A 20,751-nucleotide genomic window follows, 5' to 3' on the forward strand; every position below is an offset into this window, starting at 1 on the left:
ACATTTCACCTGTCCACGTCGGAACTTGGGATGCCACGGTCACTTCTGACTAGACATATAAAGTACAGTACGTATACATACAAGTACACCAGCTAATGTAGGTGCGCACTCACACAATAACTACCGAGTCGTGCAGATTTAGGACTGCTAAATCACTATCTATTAGTTGTGATCAACCGTAAACTGTAGGACCCTTCTAATTAAAAAAAGATAAGTGATAATATACATATGTTTATAAAAGTAATAATCCACATAATTGAATTGCAACCAAAATGTCAATATATTTTAAGCTGGGTGTACCAAAGCAACTTTCTCGAATAGATATAGCTAAACTAGTGAATGAAGAATCAGCACCGGGCGTGGTTGGATCCCAGTATACCAGGTTGTTGGTCAAACCTACATCCAGATCTTCTACAGAATTAATCTAATCTTCCTGGTCATGTCACATATGACAAGATTAGCATCATGAAGCTAGAAATGGTATTTATCTTTGATAGCTAAACGTTCTTTCACTAAACGAGATATTTTTTGTTCGAATATTTTTAACATTTCAAAATGTTTCTTCCGGTGGCAGAAGCATATGCTCCCATGTGTCGAATTGAATTTCTGGGATGTTCTGATATGCCTGAACCATAGCCTTCATTCTTGGCCCGAGTCAGAAGCTGTGCCCGCTCCATCTGCGGAGTGTTACTGTTTGGCTGAAAACGAATCCGTTTGCTGGACCAAACTTCTTTAGTTCTTTCTGGGATGCTCCCAAACGCCACAATATTCTCCATGGAATATCGACCACCAAGATACGCTCCTGTACCAGCACTCTTGGCTGAAGTTGTAGTATCTGTTGAAAGGTAAATTGTGTGATCAGCTTTTATTGCGTTATCTGGATTACTTTCAGGTGAGGTTAACAGAATATTTGAATTTGCGGGAGACTCTTGCTCCTTGTCTGCATATGAATGTATTTGTCTGGCAGCATGTCTGTTGCACCCTATTGTCTGGCAGTCATGTCCAGTTTTTAGCAACATGAACTAGCCAACTAGGAGTAACCAAATCCCAGTGTAGGAGAAAAAAACACCACCGCCTAATCAGTTGTAAATATTGTAAAGTCACTTTCATTGAGGTTGTTTTTTATTTGAATCCTGTAATTTCTTGGAAAAGTACCTCATATTCTTTTTGAAAACTGAGACTGCTATTGAGGCCAAAAAAATCAGAATAGAGAACATATTCGAAGATAAACAACTTCTAAAAACACGGGATTCACCAGCATTTTGTTGATCCAGACAACCTTTCAATAGTGACTGTACATCAAGTAGTTCTTTTTAAGACATATTATTTCACCGCCCCTCTATCTCAGTAAGTGTAAAACTGTTCGCCGATGTTTGAATATCATTTCTAATTTGCTCCATTTCAGCACTTTGTCGTGCAAAGTAGGCGGGGAGCTTGGGGGCTGGAAGTGTGTTGCTTCCATTCTCTAGGACGAACACAGCTGATGACATGGGTGGCCTATCATCTGGGTTCTCCTGGACACACAAGAGTGCTAAATGTACGCATAGTAAAACTTCGCCTCGCGAACATGTATCCATGATACATGAGTCTGGCAGTTCCTCTGTCTTCTCTTCCTTCCACATATTCCATGCCTAGAGAGCAACAACAACATATATGTATTTATTTTGTTTGTCAGTCCGCAAATAGCTTCAGGAATTTGATCTACTTCCAGAACGAAAGTTGAAAAAATAAGATCATGCGTGTACTCACGTAGACTGTGAGGCTAGGGTAGCCCATTGTTAGAATATCTGAGTTTCTCCTGATGCCAGTTACAACTTCGAGTAGTAACACCCCAAAGCTATAGACATCGGACTTGGTAGAGAAGACGCCTTCCATTGCGTACTCAGGAGCCATGTATCCACTGCTTTATCATTTTAGTTTTAGAAATTAAATGGAATTGGGTTTACCAAAAAAAAATAGTGTTTCACAACGCATACTTACTATGTTCCAACAACTCGTTGCGTATTTGCATTTTGTTGGTTATCACTAAAGATCCTTGCCATACCGAAATCCGCTATCTTGGGTTTCATATCCGCATCTAGCAAAACATTCGCAGCTTTGAGATCCCTATGAATTATGGTGAACCTTGAGTCTTCGTGGAGATAAAGAAGTCCCCTTGCAACCCCTTTGATCATGCTAAACCGTGTGTTCCAATCCAACAACAATTTTCTTGACTCATCTACACAAAGAAACAAGTGTAAGCAAAAGTACTTTTGAGATTTCTTAGAAAATCAATGTATGTATGTTACTAGTAATGTACCAAAAAGGGTAACATCTAAGCTCTTGTTAGGGAGATACTCATATATCAGAAGCTTTTCATCTCTCTCATCGCAGCATCCAAGAAGTCGAACTAAGTTTCTGTGTTGCAATTTCGCAATTAGAATTACTTCGTTTCTAAATTCTTTTGTTCCTTGTTGAGAATCTCTACTTAGCCTCTTGACTGCAACTTCCTGACCAGCTAATATTCCCTGTAGAAATATAATGGGTATATCAGATTTGACTTCGCAATACGAAAAAAAAGTTACCCTCATTGAATAACGGGAAACTACATATTGAGCGAGTTACCTTGTATACTTTTCCAAAGCCTCCATGTCCAATCATAAATGTCTCGGAGAAACTTTCCGTTGCAAGTTCAATTTCTTCTAATCTTACAAATGGAAATTCCTGATCATGTGGAGGGCTCCCATCTACAGCTTCACCAAATATACTAGTACCATCCAATCTTTTCCTTTTGGGATTTCTCCATTTTTTGTTCTTGTCTGCTCCCAAAATGTCAAGAATCATTTTCGATTTTAATGAACACATACAAAACATAAAAAAGAAAAAGATTCACCTAGAACTATTGATGTAGTATAACAGTCCCTAATTTCTGAGTCAAAACTAAGGGAAATACTGGGTTGTGTGGCTATCTCTTATGATATATGAAAAGGGGTCCACATATTAAAAAAATGACCATTAGAACCTTCCCACCACACGAATAAAATTAAAAAGCAGCAATGTAACAACCACCATCTTTTTTCGAAAAGGGGAAGCCCCAGCCATGTAACAAGCACCATGACTGACTTGGCTGATTTTATATGGAGCGAGGGTGGGGGTGGGGGTGGAGGGTAAGGGATGCATGCGTGTGCGCGTGTGTTGCATGTACGCGTGTGTTGCATGTGCACGTAGTTGTGTGTGTAAGTTATTTAATCTAGTTTTATAGGGGGTGGACGATTGTGTGATATGAGAGTGTATTATCGTAATTCTCGAAGAAAAAAAGTGTATTATGATATTAGACAAAAACTCCAAGTTCCATGTGGTGAGAGATACATTCTTGTAAGGTGCTCAAATTTAAATTATAACTAAGAAGAGTCAATTAATCGGACCTTTTAATTTTAACCATGCAAGGGAAATGCAGATGAGCACCAGAACACCACTGCCTAAAACGGGTAGCACAATCCTGACTGCGTTGCCCTTTATCCTTTGACCTACACCATACATATACATATACCATTAGAAAATGAAAATGGTAGAATTAGGAGTATATATGTTAGCATAGTCAAAAGCAGCAACGGAAACTAGCTGAAATAACAGAAGTAGGAGTACAACAGAAACTGAAATTTGTTACCACCTGCTGCACCGATGCCTGCAAGTCGGAGATACAACGTCTCGCCACCACCGGACTCGATGTCAACCAACTCCCACTGGTGGAAAAACAGGCTTCGGGTGAGCCCCATAAGTCGCGATGCTGCAGGAACCGCGACTAATGGTACCTTTAGTCGCGGTTCGGGAGGAGAACCGCGACCAAAGGCCTGGGCCCAGGGCGCTCGGTGGCCAGCCGGTGCACGTGGGGGGTCTTTAGTCGCGGTTGGCCAGGCCAACCGCGACTAAAGGTGCCCGAAGGCCTTTAGTCGCGGTTGGCCAGGCCAACCGGGACTAAAGCCCCTCCCCTATATATACCCATCCAGCAGCCAACACTTAGCCATTTGGTGCCATTCTCTTCACAAGCTTCACAAGTGGGTGTTAGGTTTGCTTTTGGTTCCTCTTATGCACATAAGGTGTTTGATGAAATGCCCCAAGAGCATGAAACAAACATGATATGAAGTGTTGGAGCCACACTTGAGCTTTCTCATTTATTTTTTCCTCCTCGATCGCGGTTAGCAACTTGAACCTTTGATGTGTCGTTGATAAAATGTGCATGTGTGTGTAGTTCATTGTTTAATTTATATTGTTTGTAGCTAGTTAGTTTAACAAATGCATGATGGTTAATTATATATTTTATATTATAATAATGCAGATGAATCGACAATGGATGTACAGTACCCGACTCTCCGGCGAGTTCAGTGCGGGTTTGAAAGATTTCCTCGTAGTGGCTAATGCGAACAAGCAGGGGGGTTTTGTTATCTGTCCATGTGTTAAATGTAAGAATCAGAAGGGTTACTCTTCCTCAAGAGATGTTCACATGCACCTGCTTCGGCACGGTTTCATGCCAAGCTATAATTGTTGGACCAAGCATGGAGAAAGAGGGGTTATAATGGAAGAAGATGAAGAAGGGGATGATTTCATCGATGAAAGCTATCTTGCTCATTTCGGTGATACTTTCATGGAGGATGCTGAAGGTGAAGGGGAAGGTGAAGGGGAAGGTGAAGAAGAGGCACGTGATGATCCCGTTGATGATCTTGGTCGGACCATTGCTGATGCACGGAGACGCTGCGAAACTGAAAAAGAGAGGGAGAATTTGGATCGCATGTTAGAGGATCACAGGAAGGCGTTGTACCGGATGCGATGATGGTCTGAAAAAGCTGGGCTGCACACTGGATTTGCTGAGATGGAAGGCACAGGGCAGGTGTAGCTGACTCGGCATTTGAAAACTTGCTGAAAATGTTGAAGAATATGTTTCCAAAGAATAACGAGTTGCCCGCCACTACGTACGAAGCAAAGAAGGTTGTCTGCCCTCTAGGTTTAGAGGTTACTGAAGATACATGCATGCATCAACGATCGCATCCTCTACCGCGGTGAATACGAGAATTTGAATGAATGCCCAGTATGCACCGCATTGCGTTATAAGATCGAGGCGATGACCCTGGTGACGATGTTGAGGGCAGAAACCCAGGAAGAGGGTTCCCGCCAAGGTGATGTGGTATGCTCCTATAATACCACGGTTGAAACGTCTGTTCAGGAACAAAGAGCATGCCAAGTTGTTGCGATGGCACAAAGAGGACCGTAAGTCGGACGGGGAGTTGAGACACCCGCAGATGGAACGCAATGGAGAAAGATCGACAGAGAGTTCAAAGATTTTGCAGGCGACGCAAGGAACATAAGATTTGGTCTAAGTACGGATGGCATGAATCCTTTTGGCGAGCGAGCTCCAGCCATAGTACCTGGCCCGTGACTCTATGCATCTACAACCTTCCTCCTTGGTTGTGCATGAAGCGGAAGTTCATTATGATGCCAGTGCTCATCCAAGGTCCGAAGCAACCCGGCAACGACATCGATGTGTACCTAAGGCCATTAGTTGATGAACTTTTACAGCTGTGGGGCAGACCTGGTGTCCGTGTGTGGGATGAGCACAAAGAAGAGGAATTTGACCTACGGCGTTGCTTTTCGTAACCATCAACGATTGGCCTGCTGTTAGTAACCTTTCGGGACTGTCAAATAAGGGATACAATGCATGCACGCACTGCTTACATGAGACTGAAAATGTACATTTGCCAAATTGTAAGAAGAACGTGTACCTTGGGCATCGTCGATTTCTTAGAAAGGTCATCCGAAGAAAGAAAGGCAAGCATTACAACGGCAAGGCAGATCATCGGCCGAAGCCTGCGGAACACACCGGTGCTGAGGTATTTGATATGGTCAAGGGTTTGAAAGTCATCTTTGGAAAGGGTCTGGCGGACAATCAGTTCCGAAGGGAGGTGACGGGCACGTAGCCATGTGGAAGAAGAAATCTATATTCTGGGAGCTAGAATATTGGAAAGTCCTAGAAGTCCGCTCTGCAATCGACATGATGCACGTTACGAAGAATATTTGCGTGAACATCCTAAGCTTCTTGGGCGTGTATGGGAAGTCAAATGATACAAAGGAAGCACGGCAGGACCGGCAAAGTTTGAAAGACCCTGATGACCAGCATCCGGAACGGTTTCAAGGTCGTGCCAGCTACGCTACGACCAAAGAAGAGAAGGTCATCTTTTTTGAATGCCTGAAGCAGTATGAAGGTCCGTCGGATTCTCGTCCAATATAAAGGGAATAATAAACATGGCGGAGAAAAAGTTCCAAAACCTGAAGTCTCACGACTGCCACGTGATTATGACGCAATTGCTTCCGATTGCTTTGAGGGGCTCCTGCCGGAAAATGTTCGAGTAGCCATTGTGAAGCTATGTGCATTCCTCAATGCAATCTCTCGAAGGTAATCAATCCAGAAGTTCTACCACGGTTCTGAACGATGTGCTCCACTGTCTTGTCCGTTTCGAGTTGGTGTTCCCGCCATCCTTCTTCAATATTATGACGCACCTCCTGGTTCACCTAGTCGATGAGATTTCCATTCTCGGTCCTGTATTTCTACACAATATGTTCCCCTTCGAGAGGTTCATGGGAGTATTAAAGAAATATGTTCGTAACCGTGCTAGGCCAGAAGGAAGCATCGCCAAGGGCTATGGAAATGAGGAGGTAATTGAGTTTTGTGTTGACTTTGTTCCTGACCTTAAGCCGATTGGTCTTCCTCAATCGCGGCACGAGGGGAGACTAAGTGGAAAAGGCACGATCGGAAGGAAATCAATGATATGTATGGACGGCCATTCTCTCGTGAAGCACACTACACGGTTCTGACCAATTCCAGCTTGGTGGCTCCGTACTTTGAGAAACACAAGAATATTTTACGCTCGGACAACCCTGAGGAAGCTTGAATCCTGGATTAGGAAGGCCCACATGGAGACTTTCGGCGGTTGGTTGAGAAAACATTTAATGAGTGACAATAAGGTTGTAGATCAGCTGTACATGTTGGCCAAGACACCATCTTCGACTATAACGACTTTCCAAGGGTACGAGATAAATGGGAATACATTTTACACGATCGCCCAAGATAAAAAGAGCACCAACCAAAACAGTGGTGTCCGCTTTGATGCAGCAACCGAGAATGGGCAAAAGGTCACATATTATGGTTACATAGAGGAGATATGGGAACTTGACTATGGACCCTCCTTTAGGGTCCCTTTGTTCCGGTGCAAATGGTTCAAGCTAACAGGAGGTGGGGTAAAGGTGGACCAGCAATACGGAATGACAATGGTGGATTTCAACAATCTTGGTTATCTTGACGAACCATTCGTCCTAGCGAAAGATGTCGCTCAGGTTTTCTATGTGAAGGACATGAGTAGCAAACCGAGGAAACGGAAAGATAAGAAAACGATCAGTACATCGTTCGATGATCCAAAGCGCCACATTGTTCTTTCGGGGAAATGTAACATCGTGGGAGTGGAGGACAAGACAGACATGTCAGAAGATTATAATATGTTTGCTGAAATTCCGCCCTTCAAAGTGAACACCGACCCAAGCATTAAGTTAAATGATGAGGATGCTCCATGGATACGGCACAATCGTAAGCAAGCAGGGACACAAGGGAAGAAATGATGTGTAATAATTTATTGTACCAAACTTTGTTGAATGAATCATGTGAATTATATTACCCGTGATGTGTTTGGTGTCCATTTTCGAATGATTCAATTGACTCGAGATAGCACTGATGATACATGAAATTTGGAGTGACTAAGTCATACTCTTGCATACATGAAATTTGGAGTGACTAAGTCATACTCCTGCATATAGGAAATTTGGAGTGACTAAGTCATACTCCTACATACATGAAATTTGGAGTGATTTAGTCATACTCCTGCCTAGGCGTATAATATGCATACTCGTAGTCTTCATAGCCGCCGCCATTGTACTGGTAGTCGTCGCCTTCTAAGTTGCCGGCGTCGTCGTCGCCGCTGTCGTCGTCGTGCCGGGCGGCGCTCGTGGCTCGAATCGAGGGTAGCGCGGCGGGGGATATCGCCGGCCGTGATGTAGTCCATGACGCTCTGCAGAGTCCGGCCGTACCACCATAGCCGACGGCCGGCCTCGTGGAAGTTTCCGGGAGGCAGACCGTCCTCCTCATACCTGGCGAGCGCCCTCTCACGCCGCTTGATGAAGAACGCGTCCCAAGTATGGTGGTTATCGGGATGCCGCCGGGGATTCATCCGCTGCTCCGGCGTGAGGTCGAGGTAGTAGTGGTTCGTGATGGCCGCCCGGCGCGCGGTACACGAGGACGGGAGGGACCGGCACGCACGCCGCCGGCGCTTAGGCTCCGGCCGGCGAGGACGCGGTAGCTCCGGAGGGCAAGGGTAGTTCGAGGCGCAAAGCTCCTCCACTGCCGGTAGGTTAGAGTGGGTGCGGTGGAAGCCATGAGAGAGTGATGAGAGATTGTAGAGATGTGATGCTGGCCAAGCCGGGCTACCTATATGTAGTGACAAATGGCGGGAAAAATGGGAGCGGGAAGACAGGAGGCGGGAAGAAAGAGGCGGGGAGAAAGTGGCGGGAAGAAATTGGCGGGAAAAAATTGGCGGGAAGAAAGAGGCGGAAGAAATGGGCGCGTAAGAATTGGCGGGAAGAAAGAGTCGCGAAGTCACCGAAGAAATGCCGGGAAGACGAGTAGGGAAGATGGGTCAGGCGCAAATCGTCGTGAAGAGGGGGCGAACGAACTTTTGAATTGAATTAGTTTTATTTTTATGAATTTTTGATAATTTGTATTTTTAAATTTTTGAATTGAATTAGTTTTATTTTTCTGAATTTTTTGATATATTATTTGTATTTTTAAGATTTTGAATTGAATTAGTTTTATTTTCATGAATTTTTTGATATATTATTTGTATTTTTAAGATTTTGAATTGAATTAGTTTTATTTTTATGAATTTTTTGATATATTATATGTATTTTAAACATTTTGAATTGAATTAGTTTTATTTTCATGAATTTTTTGATATATTATATGTATTTTTAACATATTGAATTGAATTAGTTTTATTTTTCTTAATTTTTTGATATATTATTTGTATTTTTAACATATTGAAATGAATTAGTTTTATTTTTCTATTTTTTTGATATATAATTTGTATTTTTAAAATTTTGAAATGAATTAGTTTTATTTTTCTGATTTTTTTGATATATTATTTGTATTTTTAAGAATTTGAATTGAATTAGTTTTATTTTTCTGATTTTTTTGATATATTATTTGTATTTTTAAGAATTTGAATTGAATTAGTTTTATTTTTCTGATTTTTTTGATATATTATTTGTATTTTTAAGAATTTGAATTGAATTAGTTTTATTTTTCTGAATTTTTTGATATATTATTTGTATTTTATGATTCTGAAATGAATTAGTTTTATTTTCTGAATTGAAAAAGAAAAGTAATTTGAAAAAAGACCTTTAGTCGCGGTTGGCCTCGCCAACCGCGACTAAAGGGTCCTTCAATGTGAACGAAAAACCGGCAAAAAACCCTTTAGTCGCGGTTGGTGCGGCCAACCGCGACTAAAGGGTACCCTAATCGCGGGTCGCGTCCCCAACCGCGACTAAAGGGGGTTATAAATACGCGCGCGCGGCGCCAAGCGCCAGTTCCTCTTCTTCTCCGCCGCGCCTCCTCGTTTCTCTGCAGAGTCCGTGCTCGCCGCCGCGCCTCCTCGACGCCCTCGTCGCCGCGCCGAACTCCTCTGCCGCCGCCGTACGTTGCTGCGCGCCGTCGCCTGCTCCTCCCTCTCGCCGTCGCCGCACGCCGTCTCCCCGGCCCGCTCCTCCTCTCTCGCCGACCACGGCCGCGCGCCGGCCGCCTCTCGCTCGCCCAACTCACGCGCGCCCTCGCCCACGGCCGCGCGCGCATGACCGCTCGCTCGCCGCCCAACGCCGCTCTCGCCCGCCGGCGCCGGCGCCTGTGTTGCCGCGCGCACGCGCGCCGCGCGCCTCTCTCTCGCTGGAGAGAGATCGTGTGGGGCGCCGGCCGCCTTTTTTTTTTAGTTTTTTAGGTTTTTTTAGTTTTAACTAGTTAATTAGTTTTAGAAAACGGTAAAATTTGATAATTAACAAAAAAAACTATAAACTTAAAAAGAACTAAATTTTGTAAACTTAACAAAAAGAACTATAAACTTAAAAAGAACTTATCATAAAAGTTTTCGGGACTATATACTTAACAAAAAGAACTATAAACTTAAAAAGAACTAAATTTTAAGAACTTAAAAAGAACTAAATTTTAACTATATACTTAACAAAAAGAACTTAAAAAACTTAAAATTTTGTAATTTTGTAATTACGTTTGTTATTTTTAATTTTAACTATATAATTAACTATAACTCCTTCGTCGTTGTCGCCGTGGTGTCGCCGCCGCATTGCCGCCAACACCGTCAACGCCGTCAAACGCTACCTATTCATAAAAATGTAACGCCGTCAACGCTACCGCCTCTATTCAACGCGCCAACGCCAACGCCGTCAACGCGCCACCGCCACCGCGAGGGTTATGTGTCCTCGTCACCGCCACCGCCCTTTTGCCACCGCCCTTTCGCCACCGCCACCGTTCTCTCGGTCCACGCCGGTTGCGTCCCCCCTCTCTCGCCTCCCTCGTCGCTGTCTCTCTTTATATGTAGAAGAGATGTGATAATGCTGGCATATACACAATTAATTTGTTTTGACTACATGTTTTCAGGACTGACATATGGCGGACGATAGAGCTGACCCGATTCTGGACAACTATGATCCGGACGCTGAAGACCATATGTTCGGCATCATCAAAGGCGATATTCCATATGTGCCGACCGGAGAAGAAGAAGATGATATCTCTTCTTATCTGAACCTTGAGTGTGAAGATGAAGGGCGCCGTCAGCAAGCAGATGATGCCGAAGAAACGTCGATAAACGACGATCTTCAATTGGAAGTAGCAACCACCTCCGGCGCCGAGGTATATATATATACATATTGAGCGTCTGGTGATACAAACTGTAACACCCCAAATTTCAATGAAAAGAAAGTTAGAGAATTCCAGAAAGCAAAATTTCAAACCAACAAAAACTTTTCTTTTGCATATAGTACCATGCATAGGACTTGTGCATTTGAGTGATATGCCATGATGATTGTTGTTACTTGTATCTTGATGTGCTCTAAAACCCTAGAGTGATCATATGAAGATCACCAACCAAATAAATCAAAGAGGAAGAAAATCCAATAAAAGGCAAAACCCTAAAAACCCTCACATATGCCCTATGGCCTTTTTATAAATTTTGACCCTAGACCTATTTGGTCTTCACCATTAGTTGAATAATGTTATTAAACACTTATTACAACTTTTGGAATCAAGGGTTCACAATTCAAATGATTTTCAAACACTTTTCCCACTCACATGTGATGATGACCAAATCTGCCAATTTTAGTCTGATCACCACTTTGAGCCCCTGCAATTCAATTTTCCCAAACCAATCTTTGCTAACTCTTTGCACCATTTCAAAGTCAACATCAAGGTGAACAACTTTGATGAAGACCACCCTGCCAAATTCATCTTGGATCACTAGCTATGCTCATCCAAAGTCTTGACTTTTTAACATTGTCAACAATCTCCACTTAGCCATTTTGGCCAAATTTTGAAATCTAATTTTTCCACCACCACCTCAATTCATCTCTGGTCAATTACAACTTATCTCAACCTTCACATATCACAAACTTTCACCTTTTGAACTTTTTCCAATTTGGATAATTTTGCATTTTCCAAAATTGGGCACTATTTGCAACTATTGCAAATAGTGATCTACCTCATCCAAATTTAAACCAAAGCTATCCTACAATGCTCCCTGGTCCCCTTAAACCCTAAATAAAGCATAGTGGAGCTAAGGAGGGAGAGAGAGCAAGCATGGCATGGCCATGCCGGGCCACATGCCGGCCATGCCGCACCACCCCCTCTCCCCTTGCTTCCCCAACCACGGCCCCCGCGCCACCGTGTGCCACCACCGCTCCTCCGCCACCCTAGCCCAGCCCTGGTCGAGGAGGAGCTCGACAACGCCGAGACCAGCACGCGTCCATGGCGCCCTGGACGCCGCGCACGTCGCGCGTGTGCACGCCGCGGGCACACACTGGCCACGCACCGCGCCATCACCACGAGCACGCCCTGGACTCGCTGACCAGCCGTTGAGCATCGCCGCGTCGCCACGCAGCCACCAGACATGCCCTCGACCCCGACCCGTGCCCGCCGTCGCCGGAGACGACAACGCGATCCCGCGACCAACACGGCAGACACGGAAGCAATGCGACCAGTTTAGCCACCGCCCGACCCCGCTGTCGCCGCCAATAGCGTCGCCAGGAGCCGTAGAACACTGCCACCACCTCGCCTAGCTCGATCGCTTGCCGGAGAAGCCGCGCCATGGTCGACTTCTTCACGGCCACGCCGCACCCTTGGCCAGCTATAAATACAGCGTTCCCTGGACGAAGTTGAGCACACCATCTCGTTCACCATCCTCCACTGCTTCTCCTCCACCCAACCACTCACTCGATTGTCGCCGGAGTTGCTTCAATTTGAAGATCGGAGCCCGCCAGTACCGCACCTCGCCGCCGTCGATTGGAGCCGATCCAGGAGTCGCCGCCGGTACCAGGAGAACCGCCGTCGTCCACATCGACATCACGCACACTGCCAGCCACCGCGGGAGCCCTGGTTAGCTCTCCCACCCCCTAGGCTCGCCGCCCGAACCTCTGCTTCTCGCCGGAGAAGACGACGACCGTGCGCCGTTGGATTGCCTTCTAATCCAACGCGCCACGTCGCTCGTACCGTTTCGGGTTTTAAACGCCGCTGACATGCGGGACCCCCCTGTCAGGCAGCCCACGCGGGCACAGACGCGTGGTGGGCTGAGGTGGGCCGTTTTATTTCAAATCGGCCCAGCTTCGTTTTCCCGCCGGCCTGTTTAATTCAAATTCGTTTTAAACATTTTCCAAACAATCCAATACTGCCCAAACTTTGAATTTCAACCATTTCAAATTGGCTAAACCAAATTTAGTGAATTTGACATTGTTAGAAAGCCACTGAAATTCTCTATCCAATGCCACTGGCCTCATGGTCAATCTCTTTGTAGAATTAATGTGACAAAAATAACGAGCCAGGGACTTTTCCCTATTCAAATAATTCTTAAAAATCAACCAAAATATATATTAAGTAAATTCCAACTCTAATAGCTCACATTTGACTTACACTAATTGTTTATGCAATAAAATGGTGTGGTCACTTTGCAGGATCATGCCATGGTTTTGTGAATGGATATTTTGACTAGTTTAACTAGTTGATATTGTCCAAAACTATTAGAATTAAATTGTGTGAAGTATTACACTTCATTTAAACTTGTCTCACATGAATTCATGGGATGTTTGGACCCCTGGTTCCAAACTCTCTTATATGAATTTCTTGAGATTTAAATCAAATGTAGTGTTATTTAAATGGTATGAGGTGTTCCACCTCATTTAAATCATTCTACCAAATGATGATGATGATGAACTTTTGATTTAGGTCAATATGAGTTCATCCATGATTGTTGGAGAAATTAAATCTTAAGAAGATTTCAATGAGAGGAAATTATTTCTCAAGAACCCTATGGAAACTATCATCTACTTTTGGAATACACATTCTACTTAAATCCCACAACCCATGCACCCTAGTTTATTTATGTGTGTGCATAGAGTAGTTTGTGTGTTTATTTGTGATGTGTGGAATAGCCATTGAATTAGTGAGTAATTATACTCGTATTCAAATTTAGACGGTAGCACCGGAGAGTACGCCGAAGAAGAAGGTTGCTACCAGGAGGAGGAAGAGGAACAGTTTGAAAACTACCAAGGCAAGCCAAATTACTATGCAAGCTAATATTCTTGCAAGGTGCAAAGCCCCTTGGGGCAAGGCACCATGTTTCTTATCTTTGATTATGAGAACCCATCCCAAGTTTTTACTCTACAAGTTTTTACTTGTTTTCTAAAAGAGTTACTTTTATAGTTAACTTTGGTCGAAATACATTTTGGATACTAGAGTAGTGAGTTAGTCTCTTCCAAGCAAGGCAGGATAGCACCCCTCATGAATTAGAGCTAGTGCTAATAAACTAAATTTGACTACTCTAGATGGGAGACTTGTGATTTTGAAAGGATTTTGAAACCTTGGAATGAAGATGCATTCCATTGAATGATTTTTGAAGGTGAATATGACCAAGAGAAGATGGTGATTTTTGATAAAACATGATGTTGGTTGGAATGCGATACCTTTCCAATTCTCAAGTACCCCCACAATACCTGATTATGGGTAGGGCTTAATCGGGAAGTTTATGCGTCTTAGTATGGGTTCCCTCTAAACAAGCGTCATCGGGGTTATGCCGAAAGCTGCCTCTACCACAAAAGAAACGATACGATATGATGCGAAATGAGGTGAATGTCCGGCCCAAGCCTGTGCAGTTCCGGGTTGACGGTTGGTCTTCACCGGGAGGCCAAGCTCATGGGGAGAGGTGCTCATACTAGGGTTCGTAAGTGAAAGGTTATGGTTGATGATCCGCGTCGTGTTACGATTATTCGGGGAAATCCCGACGGATGAAATCAAATGTTGTGGCACAAGTGTGCAACCTCTGCGAGTGTAAACCTATTCGAATAGCCGCGTCCACGGTTACGGACGGTTGGAAAGGCCATACAGTTTCCGATGTCATATCTTTGAAAATGAAGTTGAAAAGGTTGATGGTGAAATGACTTGTGGTGACTTGACTTGAAATCACCACTTGAATGGTGGGGATGACACTAGTGTTCCCACTTGAGTTAGTTAGCTCTTGAGTAAGCTTTTCTCAAAACTTTGTGAACTAAAACTAGCTTTATGCAAATAAACTAGAGCTTAGCAAACCCTACTAGAATGTGCGGCACTTCCATTAGTTTGAGTTTGCGAGTACTCAACGTACTCACGGCTTTGTCCCTGGCTATTCAAATGGCGGAGTATGAAGATGAACACGGAGATGACCAGCGGGACGCCTACGACAACTAAGCGCCTTCCGACGTCAAGCGTTGGCACGTGGACTAGAGAGTCCTTGTATCTTACGCTTCCGCTATGTTGAACTATGAACTTGTGTTTGTTCGTTGATCAATAGATCAACTATTCGTGTAATATGGATCATGTGATTCCAATTTGTAAGACTTATGGGTTGTAATGAATGATGACTGTGATACTTAACTATTATGCCTCGCAACAACAATATTCCTGGGATTGCGATGTATGACATAATAGGCATTCGGACTTAAAAATCCGGGTGTTGACAAGTTGGTATCAGAGCCATTGTTTGACCTTAGAAGACCTTAGTTAGAATGGGCGTTCTGAAAAATTTAACTTTGAAATCAAAGGAAAGAACTTATTTGTGAAAACTTACTACACTCTTGTCTTGAGACTTTGCCAAAATTTGGGGAATCATGTTCTATCTTATTTGAATCAACTTAAAAATTTGCCACACTTTGCACTCTCTAACTTACTCATCCAATTCTCTTTCAGATGGAGCCGAATGAACCCCTCAACACCAAGTTTTATCAGCTTGGAAACGGAGGAAGCTTGATCTTCGAGCATGACCTCGACTCCCTGTCGGATCACCTTGGCCGCCCACACCCCGAGTTTCACGGGATTCAGGTGGACGACCAGCCGGGAGGGGAGCTGCAGTGGATTATCACTGCCGACTTGAGGGGCAAGTTGGAGCCTCCCACCTCGGAGAGGATCCTTTTCTCTTTCAGGGAAAGCAACTGGCTCGACGGGCTTGCACGTGCTCTTCAGGAAGCACTTGCTCGTCTGTGCGGACAGAATACCGAAGCCCTTCGTGAGGAACGCTTTGCGCATCTCGCACGGCGTAACTCTGACGGAAGACCCATGGATGTGCCGCTGCACCCCCAGTTGAGGCACCATGTGGATCACTTGGACTTCATGCTCTACCAGACTCAGAGGGACCTAGACGCCTCTCGCGCTTACGCGAACCAGACCCATGCTCACATCATCGAGCAGGGTGAGGCGATCAAGCTACTCAACAAAGACCGCAGAAGCCTTCGCCAGCAGCGTGCCAAGAAGGACGCTACGATTCGCCGCCTTCGCGACCGGATCGCGTCACTCGAGGCCACTGTCAAGGCCCAGGAGGATCAGATTTTTCAGCTGGAGGAGGACGATGGAGGCATCGACATCCGAGGAGGAGACGCCTTTCTGAGCGATGGCGATGACTTTGAGGAGGACGAGAACACCGAGGAGGAGGACTACGAGTTCCTGGAGGACGGACAGGATGACTACGTCCCGATCGATATCGATGATGAGGAGTAGTTGCACTAGTCTCACTTATAGTAGGTGTGAGTGGTATCCCGTCCTTTGTATCGTAGCATGAGAATGGTTCTTAAAACCATTGGAGTATGTGTAGTTGTAATATGTGTTGCATGAATGAATGAATGTTATGTTTGTCATGAAAAGATTACCAGTTTTCGAATGTTTTTCCAACTTAACCAAAATGAACCATAGAATGTTCCCTCTTATCTCATGATCTTCTATATCTTCAGATGGCCCCTCCGAATCGCACCAACGACGCGATGATGCAACTTCTGCAAACCCTGCTTGCAGACCGGGAAACCGAGAGAGCCGAGCGACAAGCCAACATCATCGCCTTGCAGAACATCGCCAACCAAGGCCATGGAAATCATGACCACCCCGGATCCAAGCTCAAGAACTTCCAGAACACCAACCCTCCGGTGTTTAGCAAGACTGAGGAGCCCCTCGACGCCGACGATTGGCTCCAGACTATGGAGAACAATCTGGAAGTAGCTGGAGTGGAAGCCAACGAGAAGGTGTTGTTCGCCACTCACTACCTCGCTGGACCAGCTCGCGCTTGGTGGACAAGTACCCGTGCCATGAACGGAGGTCAATTCATGACTTGGGAGGATTTCAAACTCAAGTTCAGCAAGTACCATGTACCCCCGGGTCTTATCAAGAAGATGAGGGATGAATTCCGTGAGCTGAAACAAGGTCGCATGACGGTGGTTGAGTACCGCGACAAGTTTCTCACTTTGTCAAGGTATGCCCCTGATGAGACTGACACCGTTGAGAAGAGGAAGGAGAGATTCCTGAACGGACTGCATGATGAGATGCAGACTGTCCTCGTCAACATCCCCTTCGCCGACCTCGAAGCCCTTGTTGACTCCGCCATCCAGATGGAGGGCAAGTTAAACCAAGCCAATGAGAACCGCAAACGCCGCAGGGCAAATCAGAGTGGATCAAGCCACCCCCAAAAGTTTCGCCCTAGCTCAAGCGGAGGTTTCCCTCCGAGACACAACAAACCCCCGATGCAGAACTCTCGCCCCGGTTATCAGAACCGGAGTGGAGGAAACCCCGAGCCCCGAACACCAACAACACCAACACCAACACCAACCCCAGAACCGGGAGCAATGCCATTCCCGTTGCGAACAAGCAGGACAAGAGCACTATCACTTGTTATGAGTGTGGTGTAGTGGGGCACTACTCCAACGAGTGTCCCAAGCGTCTTGCCAAGCTCGCCGGCAACACCGCTGCTCCTGCTCAGCAGCAACGCCGTGTCTCCACCGGCAAGAAATTCGTCCCCAACAACCCCAACAACCGCAACGGCCGCCTCTACCACATGAACGCCGAAGAAGCCCAGGAAGCACCAGATGTGGTACTGGGTATGTTTTCTGTCAACCACACCCCTGCTAGAGTGTTGTTTGATTCCGGAGCATCGCATTCCTTTGTCACCGAAGATTTTGCATCAACAAGTAAAATTCAACCCCTCAGTTTGAAGCATGTTATGATAGTTCAAATCCCCGGATCAACCACCAAAGCCAGAAAATTTTGCAAAAATGTGCCTATCAAAATCCATGATGTTGATTTCTTTGCAAATCTCATCATACTTGGAACCAAAGGTTTGGAAGTTGTCCTAGGAATGGACTGGATGTCCAAGCACAATGGATTGATAGACTGCGCCAAGAAAGCCATAACCATGACTAGCAGCACCGGTATCGTAGTTGAGCACGTCTCTGAAAAACTACCCAGAAAATTTACCTGCAACCAAAGTGTATCCAAGCCAACTCTGGATCAAATCAGGGTCGTTTGTCGCTACCCTGATGTGTTCCCGGATGATCTACCCGGTATGCCCCGGACCGGGATATCGAGTTTATCATCGAGTTAATCCCAGGAACTGGACCCATCGCCCGGAGAGCCTACGGCATGAACGCAGCCGAGCTTGTGGAGCTGAAGAAACAAATAGATGACATGTTAGCCAAAGGTTTGATTAGACCAAGTGCATCCCCTGGAGATCCCCCGTCTTGTTTGTTGACAAGAAGGATGGTGCAAATCGTTTATGCCTGGACTATCGTAAGCTTAACGATGTCACCATCAAAAACAAATACCCCTTACCCAAGATCGAAGACTTGTTTGACCAACTCACCGGATCCCGAGTTTTCTCGAAGATTGATCTTAGAACGGGATACCACCAACTGAAGATCCGAGCCACCGAGCATTCCAAAAACTGCCTTTACCACCGGATAGGGGTTGTATGAGTACAACGTCATGTCGTTTGGATTGACCAATGCCCCCGCTTATTTCATGAATCTCATGAATAAGATCTTCATGAACTTCTTGGACAAATTTGTCGTTGTTTTCATCGACGACATTCTGGTCTACTCCAAGTCCGAAGAGGAACATGAACAACATTTGGAAATTGTTCTAGAAACCCTTAGACAGCACCGGTTGTACGCCAAGTTTAGCAAGTGTGAGTTTTGGCTGGAAGAAGTTGGATTCCTCGGACACATCTTGTCTGCAGGGAGGAATTGCCGTAGATCCCGCCAAGATCAAAACTGTTATGGAATGGAAAGCCCCAACCACACAAACTGAGGTCCGTGCTTTTCTTGGATTAGCCGGATATTACCGCAGATTTGTAGAAGGTTTCTCGAGCATCGCTCGACCAATGACCCAACTGCTGAAAAAGGACAGAAAGTTTGAGTGGACCGACAAGTGTGAAGAGAGCTTTCAACAGCTCAAGAGTAGACTGACAACAGCCCCAATCCTGATCATGCCAGATATCGCTAAGCCCTTTGACGTATATTGCGACACCTCCAAGACTGGACTTGGATGCGTGCTTATGCAAGAAGGAAAGGTTGTATCCTACCTTTCTAGACAACTCAAGCAACATGAGCAGAACTACCCAACCCACGACCTCGAACTTGCAGCCGTGGTCTTAGCCACGAAAGTTTGGCGTCATTACCTTATGGGTAATAGATGCGAGATCTACTCCGACCACAAAAGCCTCAAATATATATTCACCCAGAAGGAGTTGAACATGAGACAACGCCGATGGATCGAATTGATCAAGGATTACGACATGGAGATTCACTACCACCCCGGCAAGGCCAATGTGGTAGCGGATGCTTTGAGTCGACTGTCGTGCCAGTTGAACTCCATGCTCGCAACCGAACAGCCCAGTTTGCACCAAGAGTTTGAACAGTTCAGACTTGAACTTGTGAGTGAAGGATTCCTAGCCAGCATCGAACTGCAACCCACCTTGATTGGTCAGATCAAGGAAGCCCCGAGAAAGGACAACGCTAGCATTGAGGGAATCAAGAAACGGATAGCCGCAGGAAAAGCCCCGGATTCACCATTGACGAAGCCGAGTGCTTTGGTACAAAGAACGTCTCTGCGTACCATCGGACTACGACTTGAAACAAGTCATCCTGCAAGAAGCCCATGACACCCTTTATTCAATCCACCCCGGAGGTACCAAGATGTACCAGGACTGAAAGAACAATTTTGGTGGCACGGAATGAAGAGAGAGATCGGTAGCTATATCGCTAAGTGTGACATACATCAAAGAGTTAAGGCAGAACACCAAAGACCCATCGATGTTGCAACCCCTTGATTCCGGACTGGAAATGGGACTCCGTAGGAATGGACTTTATCACCGGACTGCCCAAATCTAGCAAAGGCAATGATTCCATATGGGTAGTGGTCGATAGATTGACCAAAGTCGCCCATTTCATCGCCGTCAAAACCACCTATCAAGGCCCCAAGTTAGCTGAACTCTACATCTCCAGAATTGTCGCTTTGCATGGAACCCCCAAATCAATAGTGTCAGATAGAGGATCACAGTTTACCTCAAGGTTACGCGGAAGGTGCATGAAGGACTAGGCACTCGCCTAAATTTCAGCACCGCCTATCACCCTCGACCGACGGACAGATCGAGAGAGTAAACCAGATCTTGGAAGACATGCTTAGAGCATGCGTCTTTGGAATACGGATCCAAGTGGGAAGACTGCCTACCTTACGCCGAATTCTCATACAACAATAGTTACCAAGCCAGCCTGCAGATGGCCCCCTTTGAAGCCTTGTACGGAAGGAAGTGCCGTACCCCCCTGAACTGGTCAGAAGTCGGAGAGAGTCAAGTTTTCGGCCCGGATGTTCTTCGTGAAGCCGAAGAGAAGGTTCACAAGATCCGCGAGTACCTCAAGACTGCGCAATCCAGGCAGAAGAGCTACGCCGACAAGAGACGTCGGGAGATGACCTTTGAGATCGGAGATTTCGTCTATCTCAAAGTATCCCCCTTGAAAGGGATGCAAAGGTTTCAGCTGAAAGGAAAGCTTGCACCTCGCTATGTGGGACCTTTCCAAGTCCTCAGCCGCCGAGGTGAAGTATCTTATCAACTGGAGTTG

General features: G+C 45.4%; 1 pseudogene; it reads right to left on the bottom strand.

The window, feature by feature from the left end:
• Window positions 1-1,328: 1,328 nt before the first annotated feature.
• LOC127302876 (putative G-type lectin S-receptor-like serine/threonine-protein kinase At1g61610) overlaps window positions 1,329-20,751 on the bottom strand; it is a 29,358-nt pseudogene continuing 9,935 nt past the window's right edge.

This window comes from Lolium perenne, chromosome 5 (assembly GCF_019359855.2).
Source record: "Lolium perenne isolate Kyuss_39 chromosome 5, Kyuss_2.0, whole genome shotgun sequence".
In the NCBI taxonomy this organism is placed as follows: domain Eukaryota; kingdom Viridiplantae; phylum Streptophyta; class Magnoliopsida; order Poales; family Poaceae; genus Lolium; species Lolium perenne.